Here is a 10,747-nt window from a genome sequence, read left to right on the forward strand (position 1 = left end):
TGACCACAACCAACATGCTGGATCTCTGTTTAGTTGTTACTGTGTTAACCACAACCAACATGCTGGATCTCTGTTTAGTTGTCACTGTGTTAACCACAACCAACATGCTGGATCTCTGTTTAGTTGTCACTGTGTTAACCACAACCAACGTGCTGGATCTCTGTTTAGTTGTCACTGTGTTAACCACAACCAACATGCTGGATCTCTGTTTAGTTGTCACTGTGTTAACCACAACCAACATGCTGGATCTCTGTTTAGTTGTCACTGTGTTAACCACAACCAACATGCTGGATCTCTGTTTAGTTGTCACTGTTAACCACAACCAACATGCTGGATCTCTGTTTAGTTGTCACTGTGTTGACCACAACCAACATGCTGGATCTCTGTTTAGTTGTCACTGTGTTAACCACAACCAACATGCTGGATCTCTGTTTAGTTGTCACTGAGTTAACCACAACCAACATGCTGGATCTCTGTTTAGTTGTCACTGTGTTAACCACAACCAACATGCTGGATCTCTGTTTACAGGGGTCCTGTCTCTAAAATGAGTCTCTCTGGGGAGAGAGAGGAGGGGGGCCCTGCCTCTAAAATGAGTCTCTCTGGGGAGAGAGAGGAGGGGGGCCCTGCCTCGAAAAGGAGTGTCTCTGGGGAACATGGCACCAAATCTAAGAGGTGAGATGACAATTTTTTAAAGAATTTATGAAGAGTTTATACACAAAATGCTATATCCACCATTTTTTCACATTTGTGTTTTTTCATCAGAAATGGAGGCTTATGAGTGTGTAAAATATTACTGTTCTAAGATTTTAAATTCATAGATTTTAGCTTATGACATTTTACTGAGAACATCACAGCAAGATGAAACAAATATTGTTGCATTCTCTAGATTCTGCATTCACCAGATTCTCACATTTCATTTGTGTTATAGAGCCTCACAGTGGAGGTGTCATAATACCCATAACACCTAGCGGTCAAACAGGGAAATGGTTCCAATAGTTTTATAGAGCCCCACAGTGGAGGTGTCATAATACCCATAACACCTAGTGGTCAAACAGGGAAATGGATCCAATAGTTTTATAGAGCCCCGCAGTGGAGGTGTCATAATACCCATAACACCTAGCGGTCAAACAGGGAAATGGTTCCAATAGTTTTATAGAGCCCCACAGTGGAGGTGTCATAGTACCCATAACACCTTGTGGTCAAACAGGGAAATGGTTCCAATAGTTTTATAGAGCCCCACAGTGGAGGTGTTATAATACCCATAACACCTAGCGGTCAAACAGGGAAATGGTTCCAATAGTTTTATAGAGCCCCACAGTGGAGGTGTTATAATACCCATAACACCTAGCGGTCAAACAGGGAAATGGTTCCAATAGTTTTATAGAGCCCCACAGTGGAGGTGTCATAATACCCATAACACCTAGTGGTCAAACAGGGAAATGGTTCCAATAGTTTTATAGAGCCCCACAGTGGAGGTGTTATAATACCCATAACACCTAGCGGTCAAACAGGGAAATGGTTCCAATAGTTTTATAGAGCCCCACAGTGGAGGTGTTATAATACCCATAATACCTAGCAGTCAAACAGGGAAATGGTTCCAATAGTTTTATAGAGCCCCACAGTGGAGGTGTCATAATACCCATAACACCTTGTGGTCAAACAGGGAAATGGTTCCAATAGTTTGATAGAGCCCCACAGTGGAGGTGTCCTAATACCCATAACACCTAGCGGTCAAACAGGGAAATGGTTCCAATAGTTTGATAGAGCCCCACAGTGGAGGTGTCCTAATACCCATAACACCTAGCGGTCAAACAGGGAAATGGATCCAATAGTTTTATAGAGCCCCACAGTGGAGGTGTCATAATACCCATAACACCTAGCGGTCAAACAGGGAAATGGTTCCAATAGTATTTCCAATAAAACACATGAGCTGGCGCACACCCAAAGATTTTTATTTTTTTATGTGGAAGTTCTGACTAATGGCTAATAAACTATAAGCTATAAAAATAAGGAGAGTGGCACACTCCATACAGTGAGGGAAAACAGTATTTGATCCCCTGCTGATTTTGTACATTTGCCCACTGACAAAGAGATGATCAGTCTATCATTTTAATGGTAGGTTTATTTGAACAGTCAAGTAATGCATGGGGAAGAAATGGCACAGCAGCCATTTTGGGAGGGGGTGTGGATGCCCACACACCATAGCAGTCATCTTTTATATAACAACAAAAAAAATCCAGAAAAACGCATGTCAAAAATGTTATAAATTGATTTGCATATTAATGAGAGAAATAAGTATTTGACCCCGTCTCAATCAGAAAGATTTCTGGCTCCCAGGTGTCTTTTATACAGGTAACGAGCTGAGATTAGGAGCACACTCTTAAAGGGAGTGCTCCTAATCTCAGTTTGTTACCTGTATAAAAGACACCTGTCCACAGAAGCAATCAATCAATCAGATTCCAAACTCTCCACCATGGCCAAGACCAAAGAGCTCTCCAAGGATGTCAGGGACAAGATTGTAGACCTACACAAGACTGGAATGGGCTACAAGACCATCGCCAAGCAGCTTGGTGAGAAGGTGACAACAGTTGGTGCGATTATTCGTAAATGGAAGAAACACAAAAGAACTGTCAATATCCCTCGGCCTGGGGCTCCATGCAAGATCTCACCTCGTGGAGTTGCAATGATCATGAGAACGGTGAGGAATCAGCCCAGAACTACATGGGAGGATCTTGTCAATGATCTCAAGGCAGCTGGGACCATAGTCACCAAGAAATCAATTGGTAACACACTACACCGTGAAGGACTGAAATCCTGCAGGGCCCGCAAGGTCCCCCTGCTCAAGAAAGCACCTATACATGCCCGTCTGAAGTTTGCCAATGAACATCTGAATGATTCAGAGGACAACTGGGTGAAAGTGTTGTGGTCAGATGAGACCAAAATGGAGCTCTTTGGCATCAACTCAACTCGCCGTGTTTGGAGGAGGAGGAATGCTGCTTATGACCCCAAGAACACCATCCCCACCGTCAAACATGAAGGTGGAAACATTATGCTTTGGGGGTGTTTTTCTGCTAAGGGGACAGGACAACTTCACCGCATCAAAGGGACGATGGACGGGGCCGTGTACCGTCAAATCTTGGGTAAGAACCTCCTTCCCTCAGCCAGGGCATTGAAAATGGGTTGTGGATGGGTATTCCAGCATGACAATGACCCAAAACACATGGCCAAGGCAACAAAGGAGTGGCACAAGAAGAAGCACATTAAGGTCCTGGAGTGGCCTAGCCAGTCTCCAGACCTTAATCCCATATAAAATCTGTGGATGGAGCTGAAAGTTCGAGTTGCCAAACGTCAAACCTTAATGACTTGGAGAAGATCTGCAAAGAGGAGTGGGACAAAATCCCTCCTGAGATGTGTGCAAACCTGGTGGCCAACTACAAGAAACGTCTGACCTCTGTGATTGCCAACAAGGGTTTTGCCACCAAGTACTAAGTCATGCTTTGCAGAGGGGTCAAATACTTATTTCCCTCATTAAAATGCAAATCAATATACAACATTTTTGACATGCGTTTTTCTGGATTTTTTTGTTGTTATTCTGTCTCTCACTGTTCAAATAAACCTTCCATTAAAATTATAGACTGATAATTTCTTTGCCATTGGGCAAACGTACAAAATCAGCAGGAGATCAAATACTTTTTTCCCTCACTGTAAATCTCTACTTGCACATTCATCTTCTGCACATCAATTACTCCAGTGTTTATTTGGTATATTATAATTACTTCGTCACCATGGTCTATTTATTGCCTTACCTCCTTTATCTTACCTCATTTGCACACACTGTATATATACTTTTTATGCTGTATTATTGACTGTATGTTTGTTTATTCCATGTGTAAATCTGTGTTGTTGTCTGTGTCACACTGCTTTGCCTTTTTCTTGGCCAGGTCTCAGTTGTAAATGAGAACTTGTTCTCAACTAGCCTACCTGGTTAAACAAAGGTGAAATAAATTTTAAAAAATTAAAAAATCTGCCTTGAATAACAGGTTGCCACTGCTCCAAAGCAATTACATGTGGCACAGGAACCACTGACTGGCTGCATGTTTCTATTATTCAGATACCTGCTGGTACCTCTTAACTGGTTAGGACAGCTCATGAGGCTATTATACAGATACCTGCTGGTACCTCTTAACTGGTTAGGACAGCTCATGTTTCTATTATCCAGATACCTGCTGGTACCTCTTAACTGGTTAGGACAGCTCATGAGGCTATTATCCAGATACCTGCTGGTACCTCTTAACTGGTTAGGACAGCTCATGAGGTTATTATCCAGATACCTGCTGGTACCTCTTAACTGGTTAGGACAGCTCATGAGGTTATTATCCAGATACCTGCTGGTTCCTCTTAACTGGTTAGGACAGCTCATGAGGTTATTATCCAGATACCTGCTGGTACCTCTTAACTGGTTAGGACAGCTCATGAGGCTATTATCCAGATACCTGCTGGTACCTCTTAACTGGTTAGGACAGCTCATGAGGCTATTATCCAGATACCTGCTGGTGCCTCTTAACTGGTTAGGACAGCTCATGAGGCTATTATCCAGATACCTGCTGGTGCCTCTTAACTGGTTAGGACAGCTCATGAGGTTATTATCCAGATACCTGCTGGTACCTCTTAACTGGTTAGGACAGCTCATGAGGTTATTATCCAGATACCTGCTGGTACCTCTTAACTGGTTAGGACAGCTCATGAGGCTATTATCCAGATACCTGCTGAGGTCCTAAATATCTGCCAGTAGATGGGACACAATATTACTAATGTAACCCACTGTAAAGACTGGGTTTAGTTGATTGTGTTGCACTGCTCATGTCTGCGTTCTGGAACTGCCCGCGTCCACGTACGGTGTGGCACCAAGGATATTGTCAGGTTACGTGCAGAGTGGGCTGAGGTGATCTTGGGGAATAACGACGGAGTTCGCTACATTGTTGAGACGCCAAAGTTTATTGTTCAATTAGCTTTTTGCTTTACGGTCAGGGACAGTATGAGTGTAGCCAGATCCTTTTCACTCTCTATCCTTGTTTCATTTTGTGGTTCACTGGATTCGTCCTCATCCTCGAGACGAGGGACAGACGAACGACCTGCTAGCTAGCCAAGCTAGTCAGTACAGCTAGGTAAGCTAGCTACTCTACCAGCAGCATCCTCATTTTTCCTAGCTACCACTACATCATCACTAGCTGCCCGCATTACTTGTGGACCGATGGAGCTCCCTGGTTGTTTCATCCACCAGTTAAATCCCATGGAAGGCTTCCGTCTCTCTCGTTGACGGATGCTGGCTACCTCTGTCCGGTTCTCCTCTCTTCACTAGATGGACGGTAACTTTAGTGTTTAACCCCTCTGTGTCCAATGACCGAAGTTTAAAAAAAAAAATTGTGACGCCTCAAGTAGTCTGGACACATTCCATTTTTAACAATGTTTTTTTTTCTGATAAAACTAGTTCATTGCATCCGCCATGGAGCTCAGTTTCATAATATTACCTTATGTCCCTAGTTATGAAGTTATAGCGAAAAAACCGGCCTTATTTTAGGTCATTTTTCACCCTTCCAGCTCCTATTAGTTTAATTGAGCACTGTGGCACCACCTGACATTCTGAACGTTCTATACCATTGCCCATTGTTCTGCGTCACAATGCCAGCTTCGCTATTGTTATCAATGAGACCTGCCTGCGTTAACATTGTAGGCTGACCTCAAGTATTATTATTAGTATTATTACTAATATTATCACAGCTACTTGGTGCACACTTCACCTGGGTACACGTTGTGGTGACCCACAGTACTAGTGATGGCTGGCGCAAACCGATCAAACGTTAAGCATTTTCTGGTCATAGTTAACCAATTTTGTTTTCAGAAAAATGTATACAACCTAAACAGAACACATGTCCCTGCCCTCTTTTTCAAGATGTGGCCGATTTATACAGACATAATAAAAAATGTAATTAAGATATAACACTTTTTTTGAGGAGTTATTGTTTCTGAATGGCTACTGGGTAATTTGATATGCATCGAAATCTTCGTTTGTAGGCATTGAATTGAGCAAATGCTGCACAGGTTCACTGAGTTACAACCCAAATGGATAGGTCTAGCTCATTGATTTGTAGATCTGACGCAGTTGAGCCTTGCAAGTGTGGTGAATGAGTTATGTAGTACCCACAGAAGACCACAGGGAGGAGCTAGAGAGCTATAAACCCATAACGTTTTTAGCCTTAAAACCCTTAAACCTAACAATCAATCTAATGTATTTATGAAGCCCTTTTTACATCAGCAGATGTCACAAAGTGCTGTACAGAAATTCTAACCCTACGTATTACCTATTTTAGCCTTAACCCCTAATCCTGTGTATTACCTATTTTAGCCTTAACCCCTAACCCTAATTCTAGGGTAGGGTAGCCTAAAACACTTTTAGAAACTATTTTAGTAATAATATTATGTTAGTAAATACAAGTATAGTACCAAACAGCATGTTGATTATTTTGTTAATCAAACCTGTCTAAGCCTTTTGCTGTTTTTATTTTGTTATTCGTTTTTTTCTAATATCTATTATTGCAAGGCACACAACAAGCCACATGTGTTTTTATTTTTCAAATGTGGTTTGAACTGGGAGACCTAGTAACCTCTTTGTGAATGTCCAGCAATTGGCGTGGGATAGACAGGGCAGGTTTGAGACTAATCTAAGGAATTAACAATGTTTTTTTTTCTTCTCAGGTGTCTCACTAATGTCTGTCTATGAATGACTGACTTTTAATTGGTAAATATTTCCAATAGATGGCAGCATAAGACCACGAAGCATCAGTTATAGGCTACAAGCAGCAATATGATTGACATAAAATAGCATGCAACCACAGACTATATGTCCCATGATTTTCTAAAATGGTCACTCATTACTTTAGTTAGCTATATATCTCCTTGAGCTGACTTCATGCGCGAGAAGGCATCGCGGGTTGATGCTGGTTGATGAATTTGACAATGAATGTACTGGGAAAATACATTCTTCTCAACTAGAGGTGACGGAATTAATGTTCAGGCTTATTGATAATCGTTATATTAATGAAGTATAATTTCAAACATGAGCATAAAAACAGGTAATAATAAACATGAATCATCATTATATTACTAAACAGTAATCTGTTAAATGCTTTTTCAGTCCTTCCTCTTGTGTTAGCAGTGTGGAAAGGGACAGAAAGAAGCGCGGGGAGTGGTGGTGTATCCAGGGAGAACTAAACTAATCTTCTGATAAGTCATTCGTGGTGTTATGCTGCCATCTAATGAAATGATTTAGAAACTGCAGTAATATTGAATAATGTGTAATTCCTTACTAAAGTAGTAATTTCTCAGAATTGCAAAATTGAATATTTTCTAGTTAATTTTACAACTTACAACCATAAAATAACAATTTATTGCATAATAAACAATGAAACTGACGAAACCAAAAACATAATATATTTAGTTAATTATATATATGAAAAACTATTTATTAGATGGGAGACATTATCAGCCAAAGTAACAGCCCTGTAGACAAAGAAGAGCTCTCCAGTAGGTACCAAAACATTCAAAGGCCATTTTCTCAAAAGTGAGGTTACAAGTTCATCAACGTTCAAAGAAGAATTACTTTCCCATTGTTCATCAACTGTTTTGTATGATATACCATTTTCTAGCCCTGAGTCTCTACTTTTATCCAGTGTAAAAAACACATTTGAAAATGTTTCTAAAATAAGACCGAATCGTGCCGGGCGGTTACATTTGACTGTGTTAAACCTAGCAGTACTACTGATTTCTCTGAGAGTGAGGCAGATATATATTATTACTGTATAAAACCTAGCAGTACTACTGATTTCTCTGAGAGAGAGGCAGATATATATTATTACTGTGTTAAACCTAGCAGTACTACTGATTTCTCTGAGAGGCAGATATATATTATTACTGTATAAAACCTCACAGTACTACTGATTTCTCTGAGAGTGAGGCAGATATATATTATTACTGTATAAAACCTAGCAGTACTACTGATTTCTCTGAGAGTGAGGCAGATATATATTATTACTGTATAAAACCTAGCAGTACTACTGATTTCTCTGAGAGTGAGGCAGATATATATTATTACTGTGTAAAACCTAGCAGTACTACTGATTTCTCTGAGAGTGAGGCAGATATATATTATTACTGTATAAAACCTAGCAGTACTACTGATTTCTCTGAGAGTGAGGCAGATATATATTATTACTGTGTAAAACCTAGCAGTACTACTGATTTCTCTGAGAGTGAGGCAGATATATATTATTACTATGTAAAACCTAGCAGTACTACTGATTTCTCTGAGAGTGAGGCAGATATATATTATTACTGTATTAAACCTAGCAGTACTACTGATTTCTCTGAGAGTGAGGCAGATATATATTATTACTATGTAAAACCTAGCAGTACTACTGATTTCTCTGAGAGTGAGGCAGATATATAGCATTGAGCAAAGAAAACATTTGACTCTCTAAAATGAAACCGTCATGTGATAGTTTATAAACAAATTCATGTCTGTCATTGAACAACACCATGTCATAATTAGATAGTGAAAAACACACCAATCTCTTTCATAATTTCTTTAAACAATAAAAGCTCATTTACCAACATTTCTGTAAAGTGATATGTTGCGTTTTGGAATGAAACTCTTCTTATGTTTCCCATCTGAGATCAGAGTAGATGAGAGATGTAATGTTTGTCTCTGTTGTGTTGAAGACCAATCAAGCAGGAGAGACCAGCCTCCCCTGTTCCCAGCTGTGTGTCCATGAAGAGTGACCAGTCTATGGATCCTCTTATATACTTTAGAGAGGGAGACTTTTCTACTGAACAAAGGTAAGAAGAACTCATGGGTCATGGTCAGTGAGTTAAACACCACTGTCTCTAGTCATTTCTCCTCTCCCATTTTCACATTCCTTTTTGTTGTTTTCATAATCCGTAGGCTAATCCTTCTGTCCATTTTCATAGTCCTAAAACAATATTAAACAAACACAACGTTCCCTCCCTGTGTGTGTGTGTGTGTGAAAGTGTGTGTGTTTGCACTCCCTGGACAAGGAAATGAAATCTCTATCCTGATTGCCTAGTCACTTTTGCCACTACCTACATGTACATATTACCTCAATTATAGTCTCATTATTACCTCAACTACCTGGTACCCCTGCACATTGACTCAGTACTGGTACTCCTTATAGTCTCATTATTACCTCAACTACCTGGTACCCCTGCACATTGACTCAGTACTGGTACTCCTTATAGTCTCATTATTACCTCAACTACCTGGTACCCCTGCACATTGACTCAGTACTGGTACTCCTTATAGTCTCATTATTACGTCAACTACCTGGTACCCCTGCACATTGACTCAGTACTGGTACTCCTTATAGTCTCATTATTACCTCAACTACCTGGTACCCCTGCACATTGACTCAGTACTGGTACTCCTTATAGCCTCATTCAACGGCTCAGACACGAGAGGTATGTGGCAGGGTCTACAGTCAATCACGGACTACAAAAGAAAAACCAGCCCCGTCGCTGATCACGATGCCTTGCTCCCAGACAGACTAAACAGCTTTTTTACTCACCTTGAGGACAACACAGCGCCACTGACACGGCCCGCTACCAAAAACTGCGGGCTCTCCTTCATCGTAGCCAACGTGAGTAAAACATTTAAACGTGTTAACCCTCGCAAGGCTGCAGGCCCAGACGGCATTCCCGGCCACGTCCTCAGAGCATGCGCAGACCAGCTGGCTGGTGTGTTTACGGACATATTCAATCTCTCCCTATCCCAGTCTGCTGTCCCCACATGCTTCAAGAGGGCCACCATTATTCCTGTTCCCAAGAAAGCTAAGGTAACTGAGCTAAATGACTACTGCCCTGTAGCACTCACTTCTGTCATCATGAAGTGCTTTGAGAGACTAGTCAAGGACCATATCACCTGTCACCCTAGACCCACTCCAATTTGCTTACCGACCCAATAGGTCCACAGACGACGCAATCGCCATCACACTGCACACTGCCCTAACCCATCTGGACAAGAGGAATACCTATGTAAGAATGCTGTTCATTGATTGCAGCTCAGCATTTAACACCATAGTACCCTACAAACTCGTCATTAAGCTCGAGACCCTGGGTCTCGACCCCGCCCTGTGCAACTGGGTCCTGGACTTCCTGACGGGCCGCCCCCAGGTGGTGAAGGTATGTAACAACATCTCCACCCCGCTGACCCTCAACACTGGGGCACCACAAGGGTGCGTTATCAGCCCTCTCCTGTACTCCCTGTTCACCCACGACTGCGTGGCCATGCACGCCTCCAACTCAATCATCAAGTTTGCAGACGACACTACAGTGGTAGGCTTGATTATCAACAACGACAAGACGGCCTACAGGGAGGAGGTGAGGGCCCTCGGAGTGTGGTGTCAGGAAAATAACCTCGCACTTAATGTCAACAAGGAGATGATCGTGGACTTCAGGAAACAGCAGAGGGAGCAGCCCCCTATCTACATTGATGGGACAGTAGTGGAGAGGGTGGAGAGTTTTAAGTTCCTAGGCGTACACATCACGGACAAACTGAAATGGTCCGGCAGCTGCTCCGCCCATAACCGTAAGGCTCTCCAGAGGGAAGTGAGGTCTGTGTGTGTGGCTGTTACCAACATACTGACTCAACTCAAGCCACTTTAATAATAAAAAATTG

The 10,747-nt window shown here is 41.7% G+C and overlaps 1 long non-coding RNA gene across 1 annotated transcript in view; it reads left to right on the forward strand.

Annotated features, from left to right (window-relative positions):
- Positions 1 to 10,292, forward strand: part of LOC123735938 (uncharacterized) — a 12,645-nt gene extending 2,353 nt beyond the window's left edge. The window contains exons 2-4 of the long non-coding RNA XR_014383116.1: positions 529 to 672; positions 8,776 to 8,892; positions 9,505 to 10,292. This is a non-coding gene — a long non-coding RNA (uncharacterized LOC123735938). The remainder of the gene's footprint in view (positions 1 to 528; positions 673 to 8,775; positions 8,893 to 9,504) is intronic.
- Positions 10,293 to 10,747: the final 455 nt, after the last annotated feature.

The sequence above is a fragment of the Salmo salar genome, unplaced genomic scaffold (assembly GCF_965601325.2).
Source record: "Salmo salar unplaced genomic scaffold, fSalSal1 ptg000005l, whole genome shotgun sequence".
Lineage (NCBI taxonomy): Eukaryota > Metazoa > Chordata > Actinopteri > Salmoniformes > Salmonidae > Salmo > Salmo salar.